The sequence below is a fragment of the Castor canadensis genome, chromosome 10 (assembly GCF_047511655.1).
Source record: "Castor canadensis chromosome 10, mCasCan1.hap1v2, whole genome shotgun sequence".
NCBI classification, from domain to species: Eukaryota; Metazoa; Chordata; class Mammalia; order Rodentia; family Castoridae; genus Castor; species Castor canadensis.
In genome coordinates, this window is record NC_133395.1 from 89,849,129 (window position 1) to 89,875,164 (window position 26,036).

A 26,036-nucleotide genomic window follows, 5' to 3' on the forward strand; every position below is an offset into this window, starting at 1 on the left:
CTCACGATTCAGCCCCGCAGCCCCAGGCCCTGAGTGTGGAGGAGGGCGGAGCGGGTCGGCGAAGGGCGCGGCTGCCGTTTTCCTGATGGGCTGGAGGGGCAGTGGCGCTTTCCGGACGAAGAGGACCGGAAGGGTCCCCGAGACCTCCGCTGGGAGCCACGCACCCACCCAAGGATACGGCTCCAGGAGGCGACGGAGGAGGGCGGCTGCTTGCCCTGGCCCGAGCTGTGCGTCCCCCGCCTTGGCCACAGCAGTGGACATTCCCAGAAGAACAAGCGCCCGAGAGCACTGAGAAATTTTCCCCCGAGAAAACTTGACCCTCGTCCTGGCAGCAGGACACCTCGGGAAGAAAGCCACCCAGCGGCCACCTGGGCGAGACCGGCTGCCCGAGCAGGCGCGCGGGGCCTCTGGCCGCTGGCCCCGGGCTGCCAGCCCCCACCCGGACTCCCAGCCGTGCCAGGAGAGCAGCGTGGAGACGCACGCCGGGGCCCTCGGCAGGCTCTTGGGGCGCCCGGAGGCGGCGGCTAGCGTCTACAGCCATACCACCCTGAACGCCCCCGATCTCGTCTGATCTCGGAAGCTAAGCAGGGTCGGGCCTGGTTAGTACTTGGATGGGAGACCGCCTGGGAATACCGGGTGCTGTAGGCTTTTGCTCCTCCCTCCCTCGCTGCTCCTTTTGTCTTCGGGGACTTCGCCACCACCCCCCCCACCACCACCACCACCCCCAGCACCACCACCACCACCACCACAACGACCCACCGTGACCACGACCCCGACCCCGTCCGGGCCACCCGCCAGACCCACGCACACCGAATCCTCACAGCTACGTCCCCGAATCCTCTCCCCTCCCCACACTCTCCTGGGGCGCGCGCCCGCGACACGGGTCACCAGCGAGGTTGGTCCCAGGCCACGTTGGGGACCGCTCCCCAACTGCCCTCCAGGCGGGCGGGGAGGGACGTGCGGAAGCCATGAGAAAGTGGGTCCTGCACCCCAGCGGGCCCCACAGCGGGACGCGCCACACCTGGGCTCGCCACAAGGTGGTGCACTGGGTCCAGGGCAAGACGCCAGGGGACAGAGAAGCAGGGAGCCTCAGTCGGGTGCTGCTCCACGTCGCGCTCCGTCGCTCAACCCAAGACAGGGCAGCCAGCGCGCGACCTCTACGTGGGATCCCGCCTCCCACGGCAGAGCCTGCGGTCACAGGGACAGAGGGCGCAGGCCGCCAGAGCTCCGGATGCCAGCGGCAGCTCCCCGTCCCGCTCAAAGGGAGGGAGGGCCGCCGCTGGCGCCCAGTCGCCTGTGCCACCCTCCGGGTCTCAAAGCACTCCTCAGTCAGCTCAAGGACCGGGGCCACCTGGCCTTCGGGGTCACATGGGCTTGGGCACGACGGAAGGGACCGCTTGCCCCCGTGGAACAGACATTCTCCCCGTGGACAACCTCAGGTGCCGGGACCCTCTGCTCCGCCTTGGAAAACCCACCTTCTGCAATGTATGCCCAACGCAATCAGGCCGAGCAGATTGACCCCCTCGGCCCGGCCCCAGTGTGTGATGGGGCTCTGTGCGTGAGGGCTTGCTCTTCCCCACCTACACCAGGCACGGCATCTAACACACACACACACACACACACACACACACACACACACACACACCACGCAGAGACACCCAGACCACGCACGCACGCACGGGGACGCACCCTCCTCTCCCCCACCCCACACACGAGCAGCCGAAGGACAAGAGGGTATGGCTGGGGCCTGAGCGGGAACAAGCGAAGCCTTGGTTTGCGGCCCCTCGGCCAACTGCATCAGGATTTTTGTCTGGGCTCGGAGGCCAGAGGATCTCTGCCATTTGCTAGCAGGGCCAGGGATGGCAGGAGGGTGGGTACGGGGCTCAGCCAGGGCCAGTTCTGCTGGCACGATCCTGTAGCACGTGGCCGCGTAGCACGGGGCCGGGTCTGAAGGAGGCCAAGCAGGGGCACAAGACCCAGCAGCGGCACAGGGAAGAGGCCCAGGGCACCCAGGAGCAGACGAGACCCGGGAGTCGTGCGTGCTTGGCGTGGCCGCGGGCCCCGTGACGCCCGAGGACTCGAGTGCTCAGCCCCGTGTAGTGGCCGCGAAGGCCTGCCTGGGAGAAACGCCCCGGGAGGCCGGCAGGAACCCGGGATCGGAAGGGATGTGGAGGGGCCCCGGGTCGGAGGAGATGGCTTTGGCTGTGTTTGGTTTTGTTTCTTCTTCCCAAGATCCCGGGTGTGAAAGGGGCCAGAGGTGAAGTCCTGGGCTGGAAAGCCTCACGATTCAGCCCCGCAGCCCCAGGCCCTGAGTGTGGAGGAGGGCGGAGCGGGTCGGCGAAGGGCGCGGCTGCCGTTTTCCTGATGGGCTGGAGGGGCAGTGGCGCTTTCCGGACGAAGAGGACCGGAAGGGTCCCCGAGACCTCCGCTGGGAGCCACGCACCCACCCAAGGATACGGCTCCAGGAGGCGACGGAGGAGGGCGGCTGCTTGCCCTGGCCCGAGCTGTGCGTCCCCCGCCTTGGCCACAGCAGTGGACATTCCCAGAAGAACAAGCGCCCGAGAGCACTGAGAAATTTTCCCCCGAGAAAACTTGACCCTCGTCCTGGCAGCAGGACACCTCGGGAAGAAAGCCACCCAGCGGCCACCTGGGCGAGACCGGCTGCCCGAGCAGGCGCGCGGGGCCTCTGGCCGCTGGCCCCGGGCTGCCAGCCCCCACCCGGACTCCCAGCCGTGCCAGGAGAGCAGCGTGGAGACGCACGCCGGGGCCCTCGGCAGGCTCTTGGGGCTCCCGGAGGCAGCGGCTAGCGTCTACGGCCATACCACCCTGAACGCGCCCGATCTCGTCTGATCTCGGAAGCTAAGCAGGGTCGGGCCTGGTTAGTACTTGGATGGGAGACCGCCTGGGAATACCGGGTGCTGTAGGCTTTTGCTCCTCCCTCCCTCGCTGCTCCTTTTGTCTTCGGGGACTTCGCCACCACCCCCAGCACCACCACCACCACCACCACAACGACCCACCGTGACCACGACCCCAACCCCGTCCGGGCCACCCGCCAGACCCACGCACACCGAATCCTCACAGCTACGTCCCCGAATCCTCTCCCCTCCCCACACTCTCCTGGGGCGCGCGCCCGCGACACGGGTCACCAGCGAGGTTGGTCCCAGGCCACGTTGGGGACCGCTCCCCAACTGCCCTCCAGGCGGGCGGGGAGGGACGTGCGGAAGCCATGAGAAAGTGGGTCCTGCACCCCAGCGGGCCCCACAGCGGGACGCGCCACACCTGGGCTCGCCACAAGGTGGTGCACTGGGTCCAGGGCAAGACGCCAGGGGACAGAGAAGCAGGGAGCCTCAGTCGGGTGCTGCTCCACTTCGCGCTCCGTCGCTCAACCCAAGACAGGGCAGCCAGCGCGCGACCTCTACGTGGGATCCCGCCTCCCACGGCAGAGCCTGCGGTCACAGGGACAGAGGGCGCAGGCCGCCAGAGCTCCGGATGCCAGCGGCAGCTCCCCGTCCCGCTCAAAGGGAGGGAGGGCCGCCGCTGGCGCCCAGTCGCCTGTGCCACCCTCCGGGTCTCAAAGCACTCCTCAGTCAGCTCAAGGACCGGTGCCACCTGGCCTTCGGGGTCACATGGGCTTGGGCACGACGGAAGGGACCGCTTGCCCCCGTGGAACAGACATTCTCCCCGTGGACAACCTCAGGTGCCGGGACCCTCTGCTCCGCCTTGGAAAACCCACCTTCTGCAATGTATGCCCAACGCAATCAGGCCGAGCAGATTGACCCCCTCGGCCCGGCCCCAGTGTGTGATGGGGCTCTGTGCATGAGGGCTTGCTCTTCCCCACCTACACCAGGCACGGCATCTAACACACACACACACACACACACACACACCACGCAGAGACACCCAGACCACGCACGCACGCACGGGGACGCACCCTCCTCTCCCCCACCCCACACACGAGCAGCCGAAGGACAAGAGGGTATGGCTGGGGCCTGAGCGGGAACAAGCGAAGCCTTGGTTTGCGGCCCCTCGGCCAACTGCATCAGGATTTTTGTCTGGGCTCGGAGGCCAGAGGATCTCTGCCATTTGCTAGCAGGGCCAGGGATGGCAGGAGGGTGGGTACGGGGCTCAGCCAGGGCCAGTTCTGCTGGCACGATCCTGTAGCACGTGGCCGCGTAGCACGGGGCCGGGTCTGAAGGAGGCCAAGCAGGGGCACAAGACCCAGCAGCGGCACAGGGAAGAGGCCCAGGGCACCCAGGAGCAGACGAGACCCGGGAGTCGTGCGTGCTTGGCGTGGCCGCGGGCCCCGTGACGCCCGAGGACTCGAGTGCTCAGCCCCGTGTAGTGGCCGCGAAGGCCTGCCTGGGAGAAACGCCCCGGGAGGCCGGCAGGAACCCGGGATCGGAAGGGATGTGGAGGGGCCCCGGGTCGGAGGAGATGGCTTTGGCTGTGTTTGGTTTTGTTTCTTCTTCCCAAGATCCCGGGTGTGAAAGGGGCCAGAGGTGAAGTCCTGGGCTGGAAAGCCTCACGATTCAGCCCCGCAGCCCCAGGCCCTGAGTGTGGAGGAGGGCGGAGCGGGTCGGCGAAGGGCGCGGCTGCCGTTTTCCTGATGGGCTGGAGGGGCAGTGGCGCTTTCCGGACGAAGAGGACCGGAAGGGTCCCCGAGACCTCCGCTGGGAGCCACGCACCCACCCAAGGATACGGCTCCAGGAGGCGACGGAGGAGGGCGGCTGCTTGCCCTGGCCCGAGCTGTGCGTCCCCCGCCTTGGCCACAGCAGTGGACATTCCCAGAAGAACAAGCGCCCGAGAGCACTGAGAAATTTTCCCCCGAGAAAACTTGACCCTCGTCCTGGCAGCAGGACACCTCGGGAAGAAAGCCACCCAGCGGCCACCTGGGCGAGACCGGCTGCCCGAGCAGGCGCGTGGGGCCTCTGGCCGCTGGCCCCGGGCTGCCAGCCCCCACCCGGACTCCCAGCCGTGCCAGGAGAGCAGCGTGGAGACGCACGCCGGGGCCCTCGGCAGGCTCTTGGGGCTCCCGGAGGCGGCGGCTAGCGTCTACGGCCATACCACCCTGAACGCGCCCGATCTCGTCTGATCTCGGAAGCTAAGCAGGGTCGGGCCTGGTTAGTACTTGGATGGGAGACCGCCTGGAAATACCGGGTGCTGTAGGCTTTTGCTCCTCCCTCCCTCGCTGCTCCTTTTGTCTTCGGGGACTTCGCCACCACCCCCCCCACCACCACCACCACCCCCAGCACCACCACCACCACCACCACAACGACCCACCGTGACCACGACCCCGACCCCGTCCGGGCCACCCGCCAGACCCACGCACACCGAATCCTCACAGCTACGTCTCCGAATCCTCTCCCCTCCCCACACTCTCCTGGGGCGCGCGCCCGCGACACGGGTCACCAGCGAGGTTGGTCCCAGGCCACGTTGGGGACTGCTCCCCAACTGCCCTCCAGGCGGGCGGGGAGGGACGTGCGGAAGCCATGAGAAAGTGGGTCCTGCACCCCAGCGGGCCCCACAGCGGGACGCGCCACACCTGGGCTCGCCACAAGGTGGTGCACTGGGTCCAGGGCAAGACGCCAGGGGACAGAGAAGCAGGGAGCCTCAGTCGGGTGCTGCTCCACGTCGCGCTCCGTCGCTCAACCCAAGACAGGGCAGCCAGCGCGCGACCTCTACGTGGGATCCCGCCTCCCACGGCAGAGCCTGCGGTCACAGGGACAGAGGGCGCAGGCCGCCAGAGCTCCGGATGCCAGCGGCAGCTCCCCGTCCCGCTCAAAGGGAGGGAGGGCCGCCGCTGGCGGCCAGTCGCCTGTGCCACCCTCCGGGTCTCAAAGCACTCCTCAGTCAGCTCAAGGACCGGGGCCACCTGGCCTTCGGGGTCACATGGGCTTGGGCACGACGGAAGGGACCGCTTGCCCCCGTGGAACAGACATTCTCCCCGTGGACAACCTCAGGTGCCGGGACCCTCTGCTCCGCCTTGGAAAACCCACCTTCTGCAATGTATGCCCAACGCAATCAGGCCGAGCAGATTGACCCCCTCTTCCCGGCCCCAGTGTGTGATGGGGCTCTGTGCGTGAGGGCTTGGTCTTCCCCACCTACACCAGGCACGGCATCTAACACACACACACACACACACACACACACCACGCAGAGACACCCAGACCACGCATGCACACACGGGGACGCACCCTCCTCTCCCCCACCCCACACACGAGCAGCCGAAGGACAAGAGGGTATGGCTGGGGCCTGAGCGGGAACAAGCGAAGCCTTGGTTTGCGGCCCCTCGGCCAACTGCATCAGGATTTTTGTCTGGGCTCGGAGGCCAGAGGATCTCTGCCATTTGCTAGCAGGGCCAGGGATGGCAGGAGGGTGGGTACGGGGCTCAGCCAGGGCCAGTTCTGCTGGCACGATCCTGTAGCACGTGGCCGCGTAGCACGGGGCCGGGTCTGAAGGAGGCCAAGCAGGGGCACAAGACCCAGCAGCGGCACAGGGAAGAGGCCCAGGGCACCCAGGAACAGACGAGACCCGGGAGTCGTGCGTGCTTGGCGTGGCCGCGGGCCCCGTGACGCCCGAGGACTCGAGTGCTCAGCCCCGTGTAGTGGCCGCGAAGGCCTGCCTGGGAGAAACGCCACGGGAGGCCGGCAGGAACCCGGGATCGGAAGGGATGTGGAGGGGCCCCGGGTCGGAGGAGATGGCTTTGGCTGTGTTTGGTTTTGTTTCTTCTTCCCAAGATCCCGGGTGTGAAAGGGGCCAGAGGTGAAGTCCTGGGCTGGAAAGCCTCACGATTCAGCCCCGCAGCCCCAGGCCCTGACTGTGGAGGAGGGCGGAGCGGGTCGGCGAAGGGCGCGGCTGCCGTTTTCCTGATGGGCTGGAGGGGCAGTGGCGCTTTCCGGACGAAGAGGACCGGAAGGGTCCCCGAGACCTCCGCTGGGAGCCACGCACCCACCCAAGGATACGGCTCCAGGAGGCGACGGAGGAGGGCGGCTGCTTGCCCTGGCCCGAGCTGTGCGTCCCCCGCCTTGGCCACAGCAGTGGACATTCCCAGAAGAACAAGCGCCCGAGAGCACTGAGAAATTTTCCCCCGAGAAAACTTGACCCTCGTCCTGGCAGCAGGACACCTCGGGAAGAAAGCCACCCAGCGGCCACCTGGGCGAGACCGGCTGCCCGAGCAGGCGCGCGGGGCCTCTGGCCGCTGGCCCCGGGCTGCCAGCCCCCACCCGGACTCCCAGCCGTGCCAGGAGAGCAGCGTGGAGACGCACGCCGGGGCCCTCGGCAGGCTCTTGGGGCTCCCGGAGGCGGCGGCTAGCGTCTACGGCCATACCACCCTGACCGCGCCCGATCTCGTCTGATCTCGGAAGCTAAGCAGGGTCGGGCCTGGTTAGTACTTGGATGGGAGACCGCCTGGGAATACCGGGTGCTGTAGGCTTTTGCTCCTCCCTCCCTCGCTGCTCCTTTTGTCTTCGGGGACTTCGCCACCACCCCCCCCCACCACCACCACCCCCAGCACCACCACCACCACCACCACAACGACCCACCGTGACCACGACCCCGACCCCGTCCGGGCCACCCGCCAGACCCACGCACACCGAATCCTCACAGCTACGTCCCCGAATCCTCTCCCCTCCCCACACTCTCCTGGGGCGCGCGCCCGCGACACGGGTCACCAGCGAGGTTGGTCCCAGGCCACGTTGGGGACCGCTCCCCAACTGCCCTCCAGGCGGGCGGGGAGGGACGTGCGGAAGCCATGAGAAAGTGGGTCCTGCACCCCAGCGGGCCCCACAGCGGGACGCGCCACACCTGGGCTCGCCACAAGGTGGTGCACTGGGTCCAGGGCAAGACGCCAGGGGACAGAGAAGCAGGGAGCCTCAGTCGGGTGCTGCTCCACTTCGCGCTCCGTCGCTCAACCCAAGACAGGGCAGCCAGCGCGCGACCTCTACGTGGGATCCCGCCTCCCACGGCAGAGCCTGCGGTCACAGGGACAGAGGGCGCAGGCCGCCAGAGCTCCGGATGCCAGCGGCAGCTCCCCGTCCCGCTCAAAGGGAGGGAGGGCCGCCGCTGGCGCCCAGTCGCCTGTGCCACCCTCCGGGTCTCAAAGCACTCCTCAGTCAGCTCAAGGACCGGGGCCACCTGGCCTTCGGGGTCACATGGGCTTGGGCACGACGGAAGGGACCGCTTGCCCCCGTGGAACAGACATTCTCCCCGTGGACAACCTCAGGTGCCGGGACCCTCTGCTCCGCCTTGGAAAACCCACCTTCTGCAATGTATGCCCAACGCAATCAGGCCGAGCAGATTGACCCCCTCGGCCCGGCCCCAGTGTGTGATGGGGCTCTGTGCATGAGGGCTTGCTCTTCCCCACCTACACCAGGCACGGCATCTAACACACACACACACACACACACACACCACGCAGAGACACCCAGACCACGCACGCACGCACGGGGACGCACCCTCCTCTCCCCCACCCCACACACGAGCAGCCGAAGGACAAGAGGGTATGGCTGGGGCCTGAGCGGGAACAAGCGAAGCCTTGGTTTGCGGCCCCTCGGCCAACTGCATCAGGATTTTTGTCTGGGCTCGGAGGCCAGAGGATCTCTGCCATTTGCTAGCAGGGCCAGGGATGGCAGGAGGGTGGGTACGGGGCTCAGCCAGGGCCAGTTCTGCTGGCACGATCCTGTAGCACGTGGCCGCGTAGCACGGGGCCGGGTCTGAAGGAGGCCAAGCAGGGGCACAAGACCCAGCAGCGGCACAGGGAAGAGGCCCAGGGCACCCAGGAGCAGACGAGACCCGGGAGTCGTGCGTGCTTGGCGTGGCCGCGGGCCCCGTGACGCCCGAGGACTCGAGTGCTCAGCCCCGTGTAGTGGCCGCGAAGGCCTGCCTGGGAGAAACGCCCCGGGAGGCCGGCAGGAACCCGGGATCGGAAGGGATGTGGAGGGGCCCCGGGTCGGAGGAGATGGCTTTGGCTGTGTTTGGTTTTGTTTCTTCTTCCCAAGATCCCGGGTGTGAAAGGGGCCAGAGGTGAAGTCCTGGGCTGGAAAGCCTCACGATTCAGCCCCGCAGCCCCAGGCCCTGAGTGTGGAGGAGGGCGGAGCGGGTCGGCGAAGGGCGCGGCTGCCGTTTTCCTGATGGGCTGGAGGGGCAGTGGCGCTTTCCGGACGAAGAGGACCGGAAGGGTCCCCGAGACCTCCGCTGGGAGCCACGCACCCACCCAAGGATACGGCTCCAGGAGGCGACGGAGGAGGGCGGCTGCTTGCCCTGGCCCGAGCTGTGCGTCCCCCGCCTTGGCCACAGCAGTGGACATTCCCAGAAGAACAAGCGCCCGAGAGCACTGAGAAATTTTCCCCCGAGAAAACTTGACCCTCGTCCTGGCAGCAGGACACCTCGGGAAGAAAGCCACCCAGCGGCCACCTGGGCGAGACCGGCTGCCCGAGCAGGCGCGTGGTGCCTCTGGCCGCTGGCCCCGGGCTGCCAGCCCCCACCCGGACTCCCAGCCGTGCAAGGAGAGCAGCGTGGAGACGCACGCCGGGGCCCTCGGCAGGCTCTTGGGGCTCCCGGAGGCAGCGGCTAGCGTCTACGGCCATACCACCCTGAACGCGCCCGATCTCGTCTGATCTCGGAAGCTAAGCAGGGTCGGGCCTGGTTAGTACTTGGATGGGAGACCGCCTGGGAATACCGGGTGCTGTAGGCTTTTGCTCCTCCCTCCCTCGCTGCTCCTTTTGTCTTCGGGGACTTCGCCACCACCCCCCCCACCACCACCACCACCCCCAGCACCACCACCACCACCACCACAACGACCCACCGTGACCACGACCCCGACCCCGTCCGGGCCACCCGCCAGACCCACGCACACCGAATCCTCACAGCTACGTCTCCGAATCCTCTCCCCTCCCCACACTCTCCTGGGGCGCGCGCCCGTGACACGGGTCACCAGCGAGGTTGGTCCCAGGCCACGTTGGGGACCGCTCCCCAACTGCCCTCCAGGCGGGCGGGGAGGGACGTGCGGAAGCCATGAGAAAGTGGGTCCTGCACCCCAGCGGGCCCCACAGCGGGACGCGCCACACCTGGGCTCGCCACAAGGTGGTGCACTGGGTCCAGGGCAAGACGCCAGGGGACAGAGAAGCAGGGAGCCTCAGTCGGGTGCTGCTCCACGTCGCGCTCCGTCGCTCAACCCAAGACAGGGCAGCCAGCGCGCGACCTCTACGTGGGATCCCGCCTCCCACGGCAGAGCCTGCGGTCACAGGGACAGAGGGCGCAGGCCGCCAGAGCTCCGGATGCCAGCGGCAGCTCCCCGTCCCGCTCAAAGGGAGGGAGGGCCGCCGCTGGCGGCCAGTCGCCTGTGCCACCCTCCGGGTCTCAAAGCACTCCTCAGTCAGCTCAAGGACCGGGGCCACCTGGCCTTCGGGGTCACATGGGCTTGGGCACGACGGAAGGGACCGCTTGCCCCCGTGGAACAGACATTCTCCCCGTGGACAACCTCAGGTGCCGGGACCCTCTGCTCCGCCTTGGAAAACCCACCTTCTGCAATGTATGCCCAACGCAATCAGGCCGAGCAGATTGACCCCCTCTTCCCGGCCCCAGTGTGTGATGGGGCTCTGTGCGTGAGGGCTTGCTCTTCCCACCTACACCAGGCACGGCATCTAACACACACACACACACACACACACACACACCACGCAGAGACACCCAGACCACGCACGCACGCACGGGGACGCACCCTCCTCTCCCCCACCCCACACACGAGCAGCCGAAGGACAAGAGGGTATGGCTGGGGCCTGAGCGGGAACAAGCGAAGCCTTGGTTTGCGGCCCCTCGGCCAACTGCATCAGGATTTTTGTCTGGGCTCGGAGGCCAGAGGATCTCTGCCATTTGCTAGCAGGGCCAGGGATGGCAGGAGGGTGGGTACGGGGCTCAGCCAGGGCCAGTTCTGCTGGCACGATCCTGTAGCACGTGGCCGCGTAGCACGGGGCCGGGTCTGAAGGAGGCCAAGCAGGGGCACAAGACCCAGCAGCGGCACAGGGAAGAGGCCCAGGGCACCCAGGAGCAGACGAGACCCGGGAGTCGTGCGTGCTTGGCGTGGCCGCGGGCCCCGTGACGCCCGAGGACTCGAGTGCTCAGCCCCGTGTAGTGGCCGCGAAGGCCTGCCTGGGAGAAACGCCCCGGGAGGCCGGCAGGAACCCGGGATCGGAAGGGATGTGGAGGGGCCCCGGGTCGGAGGAGATGGCTTTGGCTGTGTTTGGTTTTGTTTCTTCTTCCCAAGATCCCGGGTGTGAAAGGGGCCAGAGGTGAAGTCCTGGGCTGGAAAGCCTCACGATTCAGCCCCGCAGCCCCAGGCCCTGAGTGTGGAGGAGGGCGGAGCGGGTCGGCGAAGGGCGCGGCTGCCGTTTTCCTGATGGGCTGGAGGGGCAGTGGCGCTTTCCGGACGAAGAGGACCGGAAGGGTCCCCGAGACCTCCGCTGGGAGCCACGCACCCACCCAAGGATACGGCTCCAGGAGGCGACGGAGGAGGGCGGCTGCTTGCCCTGGCCCGAGCTGTGCGTCCCCCGCCTTGGCCACAGCAGTGGACATTCCCAGAAGAACAAGCGCCCGAGAGCACTGAGAAATTTTCCCCCGAGAAAACTTGACCCTCGTCCTGGCAGCAGGACACCTCGGGAAGAAAGCCACCCAGCGGCCACCTGGGCGAGACCGGCTGCCCGAGCAGGCGCGCGGGGCCTCTGGCCGCTGGCCCCGGGCTGCCAGCCCCCACCCGGACTCCCAGCCGTGCCAGGAGAGCAGCGTGGAGACGCACGCCGGGGCCCTCGGCAGGCTCTTGGGGCTCCCGGAGGCGGCGGCTAGCGTCTACGGCCATACCACCCTGAACGCGCCCGATCTCGTCTGATCTCGGAAGCTAAGCAGGGTCGGGCCTGGTTAGTACTTGGATGGGAGACCGCCTGGGAATACCGGGTGCTGTAGGCTTTTGCTCCTCCCTCCCTCGCTGCTCCTTTTGTCTTCGGGGACTTCGCCACCACCCCCCCCACCACCACCACCACCCCCAGCACCACCACCACCACCACCACCACAACGACCCACCGTGACCACGACCCCGACCCCGTCCGGGCCACCCGCCAGACCCACGCACACCGAGTCCTCACAGCTACGTCCCCGAATCCTCTCCCCTCCCCACACTCTCCTGTGGCGCGCGCCCGCGACACGGGTCACCAGCGAGGTTGGTCCCAGGCCACGTTGGGGACCGCTCCCCAACTGCCCTCCAGGCGGGCGGGGAGGGACGTGCGGAAGCCATGAGAAAGTGGGTCCTGCACCCCAGCGGGCCCCACAGCGGGACGCGCCACACCTGGGCTCGCCACAAGGTGGTGCACTGGGTCCAGGGCAAGACACCAGGGGACAGAGAAGCAGGGAGCCTCAGTCGGGTGCTGCTCCACGTCGCGCTCCGTCGCTCAACCCAAGACAGGGCAGCCAGCGCGCGACCTCTACGTGGGATCCCGCCTCCCACGGCAGAGCCTGCGGTCACAGGGACAGAGGGCGCAGGCCGCCAGAGCTCCGGATGCCAGCGGCAGCTCCCCGTCCCGCTCAAAGGGAGGGAGGGCCGCCGCTGGCGCCCAGTCGCCTGTGCCACCCTCCGGGTCTCAAAGCACTCCTCAGTCAGCTCAAGGACCGGGGCCACCTGGCCTTCGGGGTCACATGGGCTTGGGCACGATGGAAGGGACCGCTTGCCCCCGTGGAACAGACATTCTCCCCGTGGACAACCTCAGGTGCCGGGACCCTCTGCTCCGCCTTGGAAAACCCACCTTCTGCAATGTATGCCCAACGCAATCAGGCCGAGCAGATTGACCCCCTCGGCCCGGCCCCAGTGTGTGCTGGGGCTCTGTGCGTGAGGGCTTGCTCTTCCCCACCTACACCAGGCACGGCATCTAACACACACACACACACACACACACCACGCAGAGACACCCAGACCACGCACGCACGCACGGGGACGCACCCTCCTCTCCCCCACCCCACACACGAGCAGCCGAAGGACAAGAGGGTATGGCTGGGGCCTGAGCGGGAACAAGCGAAGCCTTGGTTTGCGGCCCCTCGGCCAACTGCATCAGGATTTTTGTCTGGGCTCGGAGGCCAGAGGATCTCTGCCATTTGCTAGCAGGGCCAGGGATGGCAGGAGGGTGGGTACGGGGCTCAGCCAGGGCCAGTTCTGCTGGCACGATCCTGTAGCACGTGGCCGCGTAGCACGGGGCCGGGTCTGAAGGAGGCCAAGCAGGGGCACAAGACCCAGCAGCGGCACAGGGAAGAGGCCCAGGGCACCCAGGAGCAGACGAGACCCGGGAGTCGTGCGTGCTTGGCGTGGCCGCGGGCCCCGTGACGCCCGAGGACTCGAGTGCTCAGCCCCGTGTAGTGGCCGCGAAGGCCTGCCTGGGAGAAACGCCCCGGGAGGCCGGCAGGAACCCGGGATCGGAAGGGATGTGGAGGGGCCCCGGGTCGGAGGAGATGGCTTTGGCTGTGTTTGGTTTTGTTTCTTCTTCCCAAGATCCCGGGTGTGAAAGGGGCCAGAGGTGAAGTCCTGGGCTGGAAAGCCTCACGATTCAGCCCCGCAGCCCCAGGCCCTGAGTGTGGAGGAGGGCAGAGCGGGTCGGCGAAGGGCGCGGCTGCCGTTTTCCTGATGGGCTGGAGGGGCAGTGGCGCTTTCCGGACGAAGAGGACCGGAAGGGTCCCCGAGACCTCCGCTGGGAGCCACGCACCCACCCAAGGATACGGCTCCAGGAGGCGACGGAGGAGGGCGGCTGCTTGCCCTGGCCCGAGCTGTGCGTCCCCCGCCTTGGCCACAGCAGTGGACATTCCCAGAAGAACAAGCGCCCGAGAGCACTGAGAAATTTTCCCCCGAGAAAACTTGACCCTCGTCCTGGCAGCAGGACACCTCGGGAAGAAAGCCACCCAGCGGCCACCTGGGCGAGACCGGCTGCCCGAGCAGGCGCGCGGGGCCTCTGGCCGCTGGCCCCGGGCTGCCAGCCCCCACCCGGACTCCCAGCCGTGCCAGGAGAGCAGCGTGGAGACGCACGCCGGGGCCCTCGGCAGGCTCTTGGGGCTCCCGGAGGCGGCGGCTAGCGTCTACGGCCATACCACCCTGAACGCGCCCGATCTCGTCTGATCTCGGAAGCTAAGCAGGGTCGGGCCTGGTTAGTACTTGGATGGGAGACCGCCTGGGAATACCGGGTGCTGTAGGCTTTTGCTCCTCCCTCCCTCGCTGCTCCTTTTGTCTTCGGGGACTTCGCCACCACCCCCCCCACCACCACCACCACCCCCAGCACCACCACCACCACCACCACAACGACCCACCGTGACCACGACCCCGACCCCGTCCGGGCCACCCGCCAGACCCACGCACACCGAATCCTCACAGCTACGTCCCCGAATCCTCTCCCCTCCCCACACTCTCCTGGGGCGCGCGCCCGCGACACGGGTCACCAGCGAGGTTGGTCCCAGGCCACGTTGGGGACCGCTCCCCAACTGCCCTCCAGGCGGGCGGGGAGGGACGTGCGGAAGCCATGAGAAAGTGGGTCCTGCACCCCAGCGGGCCCCACAGCGGGACGTGCCACACCTGGGCTCGCCACAAGGTGGTGCACTGGGTCCAGGGCAAGACGCCAGGGGACAGAGAAGCAGGGAGCCTCAGTCGGGTGCTGCTCCACGTCGCGCTCCGTCGCTCAACCCAAGACAGGGCAGCCAGCGCGCGACCTCTACGTGGGATCCCGCCTCCCACGGCAGAGCCTGCGGTCACAGGGACAGAGGGCGCAGGCCGCCAGAGCTCCGGATGCCAGCGGCAGCTCCCCGTCCCGCTCAAAGGGAGGGAGGGCCGCCGCTGGCGCCCAGTCGCCTGTGCCACCCTCCGGGTCTCAAAGCACTCCTCAGTCAGCTCAAGGACCGGGGCCACCTGGCCTTCGGGGTCACATGGGCTTGGGCACGACGGAAGGGACCGCTTGCCCCCGTGGAACAGACATTCTCCCCGTGGACAACCTCAGGTGCCGGGACCCTCTGCTCCGCCTTGGAAAACCCACCTTCTGCAATGTATGCCCAACGCAATCAGGCCGAGCAGATTGACCCCCTCGGCCCGGCCCCAGTGTGTGATGGGGCTCTGTGCGTGAGGGCTTGCTCTTCCCCACCTACACCAGGCACGGCATCTAACACACACACACACACACACACACACACACACACACACCACGCAGAGACACCCAGACCACGCACGCACGCACGGGGACGCACCCTCCTCTCCCCCACCCCACACACGAGCAGCCGAAGGACAAGAGGGTATGGCTGGGGCCTGAGCGGGAACAAGCGAAGCCTTGGTTTGCGGCCCCTCGGCCAACTGCATCAGGATTTTTGTCTGGGCTCGGAGGCCAGAGGATCTCTGCCATTTGCTAGCAGGGCCAGGGATGGCAGGAGGGTGGGTACGGGGCTCAGCCAGGGCCAGTTCTGCTGGCACGATCCTGTAGCACGTGGCCGCGTAGCACGGGGCCGGGTCTGAAGGAGGCCAAGCAGGGGCACAAGACCCAGCAGCGGCACAGGGAAGAGGCCCAGGGCACCCAGGAGCAGACGAGACCCGGGAGTCGTGCGTGCTTGGCGTGGCCGCGGGCCCCGTGACGCCCGAGGACTCGAGTGCTCAGCCCCGTGTAGTGGCCGCGAAGGCCTGCCTGGGAGAAACGCCCCGGGAGGCCGGCAGGAACCCGGGATCGGAAGGGATGTGGAGGGGCCCCGGGTCGGAGGAGATGGCTTTGGCTGTGTTTGGTTTTGTTTCTTCTTCCCAAGATCCCGGGTGTGAAAGGGGCCAGAGGTGAAGTCCTGGGCTGGAAAGCCTCACGATTCAGCCCCGCAGCCCCAGGCCCTGAGTGTGGAGGAGGGCAGAGCGGGTCGGCGAAGGGCGCGGCTGCCGTTTTCCTGATGGGCTGGAGGGGCAGTGGCGCTTTCCGGACGAAGAGGACCGGAAGGGTCCCCGAGACCTCCGCTGGGAGCCACGCACCCACCCAAGGATACGGCTCCAGGAGGCGACGGAGGAGGGCGGCTGCTTGCCCTGGCCCGAGCTGTGCGTCCCCCGCCTTGGCCACAGCAGTGGACATTCCCAGAAGAACAAGCGCCCGAGAGCACTGAGAAATTTTCCCCCGAGAAAACTTGACCCTCGTCCTGGCAGCAGGACACCTCGGGAAGAAAGCCACCCAGCGGCCACCTGGGCGAGACCGGCTGCCCGAGCAGGCGCGCGGGGCCTCTGGCCGCTGGCCCCGGGCTGCCAGCCCCCACCCGGACTCCCAGCCGTGCCAGGAGAGCAGCGTGGAGACGCACGCCGGGGCCCTCGGCAGGCTCTTGGGGCTCCCGGAGGCGGCGGCTAGCGTCTACGGCCATACCACCCTGAACGCGCCCGATCTCGTCTGATCTCGGAAGCTAAGCAGGGTCGGGCCTGGTTAGTACTTGGATGGGAGACCGCCTGGGAATACCGGGTGCTGTAGGCTTTTGCTCCTCCCTCCCTCGCTGCTCCTTTTGTCTTCGGGGACTTCGCCACCACCCCCCCCACCACCACCACCACCCCCAGCACCACCACCACCACCACCACAACGACCCACCGTGACCACGACCCCGACCCCGTCCGGGCCACCCGCCAGACCCACGCACACCGAATCCTCACAGCTACGTCCCCGAATCCTCTCCCCTCCCCACACTCTCCTGGGGCGCGCGCCCGCGACACGGGTCACCAGCGAGGTTGGTCCCAGGCCACGTTGGGGACCGCTCCCCAACTGCCCTCCAGGCGGGCGGGGAGGGACGTGCGGAAGCCATGAGAAAGTGGGTCCTGCACCCCAGCGGGCCCCACAGCGGGACGCGCCACACCTGGGCTCGCCACAAGGTGGTGCACTGGGTCCAGGGCAAGACGCCAGGGGACAGAGAAGCAGGGAGCCTCAGTCGGGTGCTGCTCCACGTCGCGCTCCGTCGCTCAACCCAAGACAGGGCAGCCAGCGCGCGACCTCTACGTGGGATCCCGCCTCCCACGGCAGAGCCTGCGGTCACAGGGACAGAGGGCGCAGGCCGCCAGAGCTCCGGATGCCAGCGGCAGCTCCCCGTCCCGCTCAAAGGGAGGGAGGGCCGCCGCTGGCGCCCAGTCGCCTGTGCCACCCTCCGGGTCTCAAAGCACTCCTCAGTCAGCTCAAGGACCGGGGCCACCTGGCCTTCGGGGTCACATGGGCTTGGGCACGACGGAAGGGACCGCTTGCCCCCGTGGAACAGACATTCTCCCCGTGGACAACCTCAGGTGCCGGGACCCTCTGCTCCGCCTTGGAAAACCCACCTTCTGCAATGTATGCCCAACGCAATCAGGCCGAGCAGATTGACCCCCTCGGCCCGGCCCCAGTGTGTGATGGGGCTCTGTGCGTGAGGGCTTGCTCTTCCCCACCTACACCAGGCACGGCATCTAACACACACACACACACACACACACACACACACACACACACCACGCAGAGACACCCAGACCACGCACGCACGCACGGGGACGCACCCTCCTCTCCCCCACCCCACACACGAGCAGCCGAAGGACAAGAGGGTATGGCTGGGGCCTGAGCGGGAACAAGCGAAGCCTTGGTTTGCGGCCCCTCGGCCAACTGCATCAGGATTTTTGTCTGGGCTCGGAGGCCAGAGGATCTCTGCCATTTGCTAGCAGGGCCAGGGATGGCAGGAGGGTGGGTACGGGGCTCAGCCAGGGCCAGTTCTGCTGGCACGATCCTGTAGCACGTGGCCGCGTAGCACGGGGTCGGGTCTGAAGGAGGCCAAGCAGGGGCACAAGACCCAGCAGCGGCACAGGGAAGAGGCCCAGGGCACCCAGGAGCAGATGAGACCCGGGAGTCGTGCGTGCTTGGCGTGGCCGCGGGCCCCGTGACGCCCGAGGACTCGAGTGCTCAGCCCCGTGTAGTGGCCGCGAAAGCCTGCCTGGGAGAAACGCCCCGGGAGGCCGGCAGGAACCCGGGATCGGAAGGGATGTGGAGGGGCCCCGGGTCGGAGGAGATGGCTTTGGCTGTGTTTGGTTTTGTTTCTTCTTCCCAAGATCCCGGGTGTGAAAGGGGCCAGAGGTGAAGTCCTGGGCTGGAAAGCCTCACGATTCAGCCCCGCAGCCCCAGGCCCTGAGTGTGGAGGAGGGCGGAGCGGGTCGGCGAAGGGCGCGGCTGCCGTTTTCCTGATGGGCTGGAGGGGCAGTGGCGCTTTCCGGACGAAGAGGACCGGAAGGGTCCCCGAGACCTCCGCTGGGAGCCACGCACCCACCCAAGGATACGGCTCCAGGAGGCGACGGAGGAGGGCGGCTGCTTGCCCTGGCCCGAGCTGTGCGTCCCCCGCCTTGGCCACAGCAGTGGACATTCCCAGAAGAACAAGCGCCCGAGAGCACTGAGAAATTTTCCCCCGAGAAAACTTGACCCTCGTCCTGGCAGCAGGACACCTCGGGAAGAAAGCCACCCAGCGGCCACCTGGGCGAGACCGGCTGCCCGAGCAGGCGCGCGGGGCCTCTGGCCGCTGGCCCCGGGCTGCCAGCCCCCACCCGGACTCCCAGCCGTGCCAGGAGAGCAGCGTGGAGACGCACGCCGGGGCCCTCGGCAGGCTCTTGGGGCTCCCGGAGGCGGCGGCTAGCGTCTACGGCCATACCACCCTGAACGCGCCCGATCTCGTCTGATCTCGGAAGCTAAGCAGGGTCGGGCCTGGTTAGTACTTGGATGGGAGACCGCCTGGGAATACCGGGTGCTGTAGGCTTTTGCTCCTCCCTCCCTCGCTGCTCCTTTTGTCTTCGGGGACTTCGCCACCACCCCCCCCACCACCACCACCACCCCCAGCACCACCACCACCACCACCACAACGACCCACCGTGACCACGACCCCGACCCCGTCCGGGCCACCCGCCAGACCCACGCACACCGAATCCTCACAGCTACGTCCCCGAATCCTCTCCCCTCCCCACACTCTCCTGGGGCGCGCGCCCGCGACACGGGTCACCAGCGAGGTTGGTCCCAGGCCACGTTGGGGACCGCTCCCCAACTGCCCTCCAGGCGGGCGGGGAGGGACGTGCGGAAGCCATGAGAAAGTGGGTCCTGCACCCCAGCGGGCCCCACAGCGGGACGCGCCACACCTGGGCTCGCCACAAGGTGGTGCACTGGGTCCAGGGCAAGACGCCAGGGGACAGAGAAGCAGGGAGCCTCAGTCGGGTGCTGCTCCACGTCGCGCTCCGTCGCTCAACCCAAGACAGGGCAGCCAGCGCGCGACCTCTACGTGGGATCCCGCCTCCCACGGCAGAGCCTGCGGCGGTCACAGGGACAGAGGGCGCAGGCCGCCAGAGCTCCGGATGCCAGCGGCAGCTCCCCGTCCCGCTCAAAGGGAGGGAGGGCCGCCGCTGGCGCCCAGTCGCCTGTGCCACCCTCCGGGTCTCAAAGCACTCCTCAGTCAGCTCAAGGACCGGGGCCACCTGGCCTTCGGGGTCACATGGGCTTGGGCACGACGGAAGGGACCACTTGCCCCCGTGGAACAGACATTCTCCCCGTGGACAACCTCAGGTGCCAGGACCCTCTGCTCCGCCTTGGAAAACCCACCTTCTGCAATGTATGCCCAACGCAATCAGGCCGAGCAGATTGACCCCCTCGGCCCGGCCCCAGTGTGTGATGGGGCTCTGTGCGTGAGGGCTTGCTCTTCCCCACCTACACTAGGCACGGCATCTAACACACACACACACACACACACACACCACGCAGAGACACCCAGACCACGCACGCACGCACGGGGACGCACCCTCCTCTCCCCCACCCCACACACGAGCAGCCGAAGGACAAGAGGGTATGGCTGGGGCCTGAGCGGGAACAAGCGAAGCCTTGGTTTGCGGCCCCTCGGCCAACTGCATCAGGATTTTTGTCTGGGCTCGGAGGCCAGAGGATCTCTGCCATTTGCTAGCAGGGCCAGGGATGGCAGGAGGGTGGGTACGGGGCTCAGCCAGGGCCAGTTCTGCTGGCACGATCCTGTAGCACGTGGCCGCGTAGCACGGGGCCGGGTCTGAAGGAGGCCAAGCAGGGGCACAAGACCCAGCAGCGGCACAGGGAAGAGGCCCAGGGCACCCAGGAGCAGACGAGACCCGGGAGTCGTGCGTGCTTGGCGTGGCCGCGGGCCCCGTGACGCCCGAGGACTCGAGTGCTCAGCCCCGTGTAGTGGCCGCGAAGGCCTGCCTGGGAGAAACGCCCCGGGAGGCCGGCAGGAACCCGGGATCGGAAGGGATGTGGAGGGGCCCCGGGTCGGAGGAGATGGCTTTGGCTGTGTTTGGTTTTGTTTCTTCTTCCCAAGATCCCGGGTGTGAAAGGGGCCAGAGGTGAAGTCCTGGGCTGGAAAGCCTCACGATTCAGCCCCGCAGCCCCAGGCCCTGAGTGTGGAGGAGGGCGGAGCGTGTCGGCGAAGGGCGCGGCTGCCGTTTTCCTGATGGGCTGGAGGGGCAGTGGCGCTTTCCGGACGAAGAGGACCGGAAGGGTCCCCGAGACCTCCGCTGGGAGCCACCCACCCACCCAAGGATACGGCTCCAGGAGGCGACGGAGGAGGGCGGCTGCTTGCCCTGGCCCGAGCTGTGCGTCCCCCGCCTTGGCCACAGCAGTGGACATTCCCAGAAGAACAAGCGCCCGAGAGCACTGAGAAATTTTCCCCCGAGAAAACTTGACCCTCGTCCTGGCAGCAGGACACCTCGGGAAGAAAGCCACCCAGCGGCCACCTGGGCGAGACCGGCTGCCCGAGCAGGCGCGCGGGGCCTCTGGCCGCTGGCCCCGGGCTGCCAGCCCCCACCCGGACTCCCAGCCGTGCCAGGAGAGCAGCGTGGAGACGCACGCCGGGGCCCTCGGCAGGCTCTTGGGGCTCCCGGAGGCGGCGGCTAGCGTCTACGGCCATACCACCCTGAACGCGCCCGATCTCGTCTGATCTCGGAAGCTAAGCAGGGTCGGGCCTGGTTAGTACTTGGATGGGAGACCGCCTGGGAATACCGGGTGCTGTAGGCTTTTGCTCCTCCCTCCCTCGCTGCTCCTTTTGTCTTCGGGGACTTCGCCACCACCCCCCCCACCACCACCACCACCCCCAGCACCACCACCACCACCACCACAACGACCCACCGTGACCACGACCCCGACCCCGTCCGGGCCACCCGCCAGACCCACGCACACCGAATCCTCACAGCTACGTCCCCGAATCCTCTCCCCTCCCCACACTCTCCTGGGGCGCGCGCCCGCGACACGGGTCACCAGCGAAGTTGGTCCCAGGCCACGTTGGGGACCGCTCCCCAACTGCCCTCCAGGCGGGCGGGGAGGGACGTGCGGAAGCCATGAGAAAGTGGGTCCTGCACCCCAGCGGGCCCCACAGCGGGACGCGCCACACCTGGGCTCGCCACAAGGTGGTGCACTGGGTCCAGGGCAAGACGCCAGGGGACAGAGAAGCAGGGAGCCTCAGTCGGGTGCTGCTCCACGTCGCGCTCCGTCGCTCAACCAAAGACAGGGCAGCCAGCGCGCGACCTCTACGTGGGATCCCGCCTCCCACGGCAGAGCCTGCGGTCACAGGGACAGAGGGCGCAGGCCGCCAGAGCTCCGGATGCCAGCGGCAGCTCCCCGTCCCGCTCAAAGGGAGGGAGGGCCGCCGCTGGCGCCCAGTCGCCTGTGCCACCCTCCGGGTCTCAAAGCACTCCTCAGTCAGCTCAAGGACCGGGGCCACCTGGCCTTCGGGGTCACATGGGCTTGGGCACGACGGAAGGGACCGCTTGCCCCCGTGGAACAGACATTCTCCCCGTGGACAACCTCAGGTGCCGGGACCCTCTGCTCCGCCTTGGAAAACCCACCTTCTGCAATGTATGCCCAACGCAATCAGGCCGAGCAGATTGACCCCCTCGGCCCGGCCCCAGTGTGTGATGGGGCTCTGTGCGTGAGGGCTTGCTCTTCCCCACCTACACCAGGCACGGCATCTAACACACACACACACACACACACACACACACACACACACCACGCAGAGACACCCAGACCACGCACGCACGCACGGGGACGCACCCTCCTCTCCCCCACCCCACACACGAGCAGCCGAAGGACAAGAGGGTATGGCTGGGGCCTGAGCGGGAACAAGCGAAGCCTTGGTTTGCGGCCCCTCGGCCAACTGCATCAGGATTTTTGTCTGGGCTCGGAGGCCAGAGGATCTCTGCCATTTGCTAGCAGGGCCAGGGATGGCAGGAGGGTGGGTACGGGGCTCAGCCAGGGCCAGTTCTGCTGGCACGATCCTGTAGCACGTGGCCGCGTAGCACGGGGTCGGGTCTGAAGGAGGCCAAGCAGGGGCACAAGACCCAGCAGCGGCACAGGGAAGAGGCCCAGGGCACCCAGGAGCAGATGAGACCCGGGAGTCATGCGTGCTTGGCGTGGCCGCGGGCCCCGTGACGCCCGAGGACTCGAGTGCTCAGCCCCGTGTAGTGGCCGCGAAAGCCTGCCTGGGAGAAACGCCCCGGGAGGCCGGCAGGAACCCGGGATCGGAAGGGATGTGGAGGGGCCCCGGGTCGGAGGAGATGGCTTTGGCTGTGTTTGGTTTTGTTTCTTCTTCCCAAGATCCCGGGTGTGAAAGGGGCCAGAGGTGAAGTCCTGGGCTGGAAAGCCTCACGATTCAGCCCCGCAGCCCCAGGCCCTGAGTGTGGAGGAGGGCGGAGCGGGTCGGCGAAGGGCGCGGCTGCCGTTTTCCTGATGGGCTGGAGGGGCAGTGGCGCTTTCCGGACGAAGAGGACCGGAAGGGTCCCGAGACCTCCGCTGGGAGCCACGCACCCACCCAAGGATACGGCTCCAGGAGGCGACGGAGGAGGGCGGCTGCTTGCCCTGGCCCGAGCTGTGCGTCCCCCGCCTTGGCCACAGCAGTGGACATTCCCAGAAGAACAAGCGCCCGAGAGCACTGAGAAATTTTCCCCCGAGAAAACTTGACCCTCGTCCTGGCAGCAGGACACCTCGGGAAGAAAGCCACCCAGCGGCCACCTGGGCGAGACCGGCTGCCCGAGCAGGCGCGCGGGGCCTCTGGCCGCTGGCCCCGGGCTGCCAGCCCCCACCCGGACTCCCAGCCGTGCCAGGAGAGCAGCGTGGAGACGCACGCCGGGGCCCTCGGCAGGCTCTTGGGGCTCCCGGAGGTGGCGGCTAGCGTCTACGGCCATACCACCCTGAACGCGCCCGATCTCGTCTGATCTCGGAAGCTAAGCAGGGTCGGGCCTGGTTAGTACTTGGATGGGAGACCGCCTGGGAATACCGGGTGCTGTAGGCTTTTGCTCCTCCCTCCCTCGCTGCTCCTTTTGTCTTCGGGGACTTCGCCACCACCCCCCCCACCACCACCACCACCCCCAGCACCACCACCACCACCACCACAACGACCCACCGTGACCACGACCCCGACCCCGTCCGGGCCACCCGCCAGACCCACGCACACCGAATCCTCACAGCTACGTCCCCGAATCCTCTCCCCTCCCCACACTCTCCTGGGGCGCGCGCCCGCGACACGGGTCACCAGCGAGGTTGGTCCCAGGCCACGTTGGGGACCGCTCCCCAACTGCCCTCCAGGCGGGCGGGGAGGGACGTGCGGAAGCCATGAGAAAGTGGGTCCTGCACCCCAGCGGGCCCCACAGCGGGACGCGCCACACCTGGGCTCGCCACAAGGTGGTGCACTGGGTCCAGGGCAAGACGCCAGGGGACAGAGAAGCAGGGAGCCTCAGTCGGGTGCTGCTCCACGTCGCGCTCCGTCGCTCAACCCAAGACAGGGCAGCCAGCGCGCGACCTCTACGTGGGATCCCGCCTCCCACGGCAGAGCCTGCGGTCACAGGGACAGAGGGCGCAGGCCGCCAGAGCTCCGGATGCCAGCGGCAGCTCCCCGTCCCGCTCAAAGGGAGGGAGGGCCGCCGCTGGCGCCCAGTCGCCTGTGCCACCCTCTGGGTCACAAAGCACTCCTCAGTCAGCTCAGGGACCGGGGCCACCTGGCCTTCGGGGTCACATGGGCTTGGGCACGACGGAAGGGACCGCTTGCCCCCGTGGAACAGACATTCTCCCCGTGGACAACCTCAGGTGCCGGGACCCTCTGCTCCGCCTTGGAAAACCCACCTTCTGCAATGTATGCCCAACGCAATCAGGCCGAGCAGATTGACCCCCTCGGCCCGGCCCCAGTGTGTGATGGGGCTCTGTGCGTGAGGGCTTGCTCTTCCCCACCTACACCAGGCACGGCATCTAACACACACACACACACACACACACACCACGCAGAGACACCCAGACCACGCACGCACGCACGGGGACGCACCCTCCTCTCCCCCACCCCACACACGAGCAGCCGAAGGACAAGAGGGTATGGCTGGGGCCTGAGCGGGAACAAGCGAAGCCTTGGTTTGCGGCCCCTCGGCCAACTGCATCAGGATTTTTGTCTGGGCTCGGAGGCCAGAGGATCTCTGCCATTTGCTAGCAGGGCCAGGGATGGCAGGAGGGTGGGTACGGGGCTCAGCCAGGGCCAGTTCTGCTGGCACGATCCTGTAGCACGTGGCCGCGTAGCACGGGGCCGGGTCTGAAGGAGGCCAAGCAGGGGCACAAGACCCAGCAGCGGCACAGGGAAGAGGCCCAGGGCACCCAGGAGCAGACGAGACCCGGGAGTCGTGCGTGCTTGGCGTGGCCGCGGGCCCCGTGACGCCCGAGGACTCGAGTGCTCAGCCCCGTGTAGTGGCCGCGAAGGCCTGCCTGGGAGAAACGCCCCGGGAGGCCGGCAGGAACCCGGGATCGGAAGGGATGTGGAGGGGCCCCGGGTCGGAGGAGATGGCTTTGGCTGTGTTTGGTTTTGTTTCTTCTTCCCAAGATCCCGGGTGTGAAAGGGGCCAGAGGTGAAGTCCTGGGCTGGAAAGCCTCACGATTCAGCCCCGCAGCCCCAGGCCCTGAGTGTGGAGGAGGGCGGAGCGGGTCGGCGAAGGGCGCGGCTGCCGTTTTCCTGATGGGCTGGAGGGGCAGTGGCGCTTTCCGGACGAAGAGGACCGGAAGGGTCCCCGAGACCTCCGCTGGGAGCCACGCACCCACCCAAGGATACGGCTCCAGGAGGCGACGGAGGAGGGCGGCTGCTTGCCCTGGCCCGAGCTGTGCGTCCCCCGCCTTGGCCACAGCAGTGGACATTCCCAGAAGAACAAGCGCCCGAGAGCACTGAGAAATTTTCCCCCGAGAAAACTTGACCCTCGTCCTGGCAGCAGGACACCTCGGGAAGAAAGCCACCCAGCGGCCACCTGGGCGAGACCGGCTGCCCGAGCAGGCGCGCGGGGCCTCTGGCCGCTGGCCCCGGGCTGCCAGCCCCCACCCGGACTCCCAGCCGTGCCAGGAGAGCAGCGTGGAGACGCACGCTGGGGCCCTCGGCAGGCTCTTGGGGCTCCCGGAGGCGGCGGCTAGCGTCTACGGCCATACCACCCTGAACGCGCCCGATCTCGTCTGATCTCGGAAGCTAAGCAGGGTCGGGCCTGGTTAGTACTTGGATGGGAGACCGCCTGGGAATACCGGGTGCTGTAGGCTTTTGCTCCTCCCTCCCTCGCTGCTCCTTTTGTCTTCGGGGACTTCGCCACCACCCCCCCACCACCACCACCACCCCCAGCACCACCACCACCACCACCACAACGACCCACCGTGACCACGACCCCGACCCCGTCCGGGCCACCCGCCAGACCCACGCACACCGAATCCTCACAGCTATGTCCCCGAATCCTCTCCCCTCCCCACACTCTCCTGGGGCGCGCGCACGCGACACGGGTCACCAGCGAGGTTGGTCCCAGGCCACGTTGGGGACCGCTCCCCAACTGCCCTCCAGGCGGGCGGGGAGGGACGTGCGGAAGCCATGAGAAAGTGGGTCCTGCACCCCAGCGGGCCCCACAGCGGGACGCGCCACACCTGGGCTCGCCACAAGGTGGTGCACTGGGTCCAGGGCAAGACGCCAGGGGACAGAGAAGCAGGGAGCCTCAGTCGGGTGCTGCTCCACGTCGCGCTCCGTCG

General features: G+C 67.7%; 12 non-coding genes across 12 annotated transcripts; all 12 read left to right on the forward strand.

Annotated features, from left to right (window-relative positions):
- The first annotated feature begins 529 nt into the window (after positions 1-529).
- LOC141412502 (5S ribosomal RNA) lies at positions 530-648 on the forward strand. Its single transcript, XR_012437344.1, has one exon. It is a non-coding gene; the product is annotated as a 5S ribosomal RNA (ribosomal RNA).
- Positions 649-2,808: 2,160 nt separating this feature from the next.
- On the forward strand, positions 2,809-2,927 carry LOC141412288 (5S ribosomal RNA). The gene has a single exon (XR_012437127.1). It is a non-coding gene; the product is annotated as a 5S ribosomal RNA (ribosomal RNA).
- Positions 2,928-5,050: 2,123 nt separating this feature from the next.
- LOC141412692 (5S ribosomal RNA) lies at positions 5,051-5,169 on the forward strand. Its single transcript, XR_012437534.1, has one exon. It is a non-coding gene; the product is annotated as a 5S ribosomal RNA (ribosomal RNA).
- A 2,144-nt stretch (positions 5,170-7,313) lies between these two features.
- Positions 7,314-7,432, forward strand: LOC141412523 (5S ribosomal RNA). The gene has a single exon (XR_012437365.1). It is a non-coding gene; the product is annotated as a 5S ribosomal RNA (ribosomal RNA).
- A 2,140-nt stretch (positions 7,433-9,572) lies between these two features.
- On the forward strand, positions 9,573-9,691 carry LOC141412289 (5S ribosomal RNA). The gene has a single exon (XR_012437128.1). It is a non-coding gene; the product is annotated as a 5S ribosomal RNA (ribosomal RNA).
- Positions 9,692-11,836: 2,145 nt separating this feature from the next.
- Positions 11,837-11,955, forward strand: LOC141412291 (5S ribosomal RNA). Its single transcript, XR_012437129.1, has one exon. It is a non-coding gene; the product is annotated as a 5S ribosomal RNA (ribosomal RNA).
- A 2,143-nt stretch (positions 11,956-14,098) lies between these two features.
- On the forward strand, positions 14,099-14,217 carry LOC141412292 (5S ribosomal RNA). Its single transcript, XR_012437130.1, has one exon. It is a non-coding gene; the product is annotated as a 5S ribosomal RNA (ribosomal RNA).
- A 2,154-nt stretch (positions 14,218-16,371) lies between these two features.
- On the forward strand, positions 16,372-16,490 carry LOC141412293 (5S ribosomal RNA). The gene has a single exon (XR_012437131.1). It is a non-coding gene; the product is annotated as a 5S ribosomal RNA (ribosomal RNA).
- A 2,156-nt stretch (positions 16,491-18,646) lies between these two features.
- On the forward strand, positions 18,647-18,765 carry LOC141412295 (5S ribosomal RNA). Its single transcript, XR_012437133.1, has one exon. It is a non-coding gene; the product is annotated as a 5S ribosomal RNA (ribosomal RNA).
- Positions 18,766-20,910: 2,145 nt separating this feature from the next.
- On the forward strand, positions 20,911-21,029 carry LOC141412296 (5S ribosomal RNA). The gene has a single exon (XR_012437134.1). It is a non-coding gene; the product is annotated as a 5S ribosomal RNA (ribosomal RNA).
- Positions 21,030-23,182: 2,153 nt separating this feature from the next.
- LOC141412297 (5S ribosomal RNA) lies at positions 23,183-23,301 on the forward strand. The gene has a single exon (XR_012437135.1). It is a non-coding gene; the product is annotated as a 5S ribosomal RNA (ribosomal RNA).
- A 2,142-nt stretch (positions 23,302-25,443) lies between these two features.
- On the forward strand, positions 25,444-25,562 carry LOC141412298 (5S ribosomal RNA). Its single transcript, XR_012437136.1, has one exon. It is a non-coding gene; the product is annotated as a 5S ribosomal RNA (ribosomal RNA).
- The last annotated feature ends 474 nt before the right edge of the window (positions 25,563-26,036 follow it).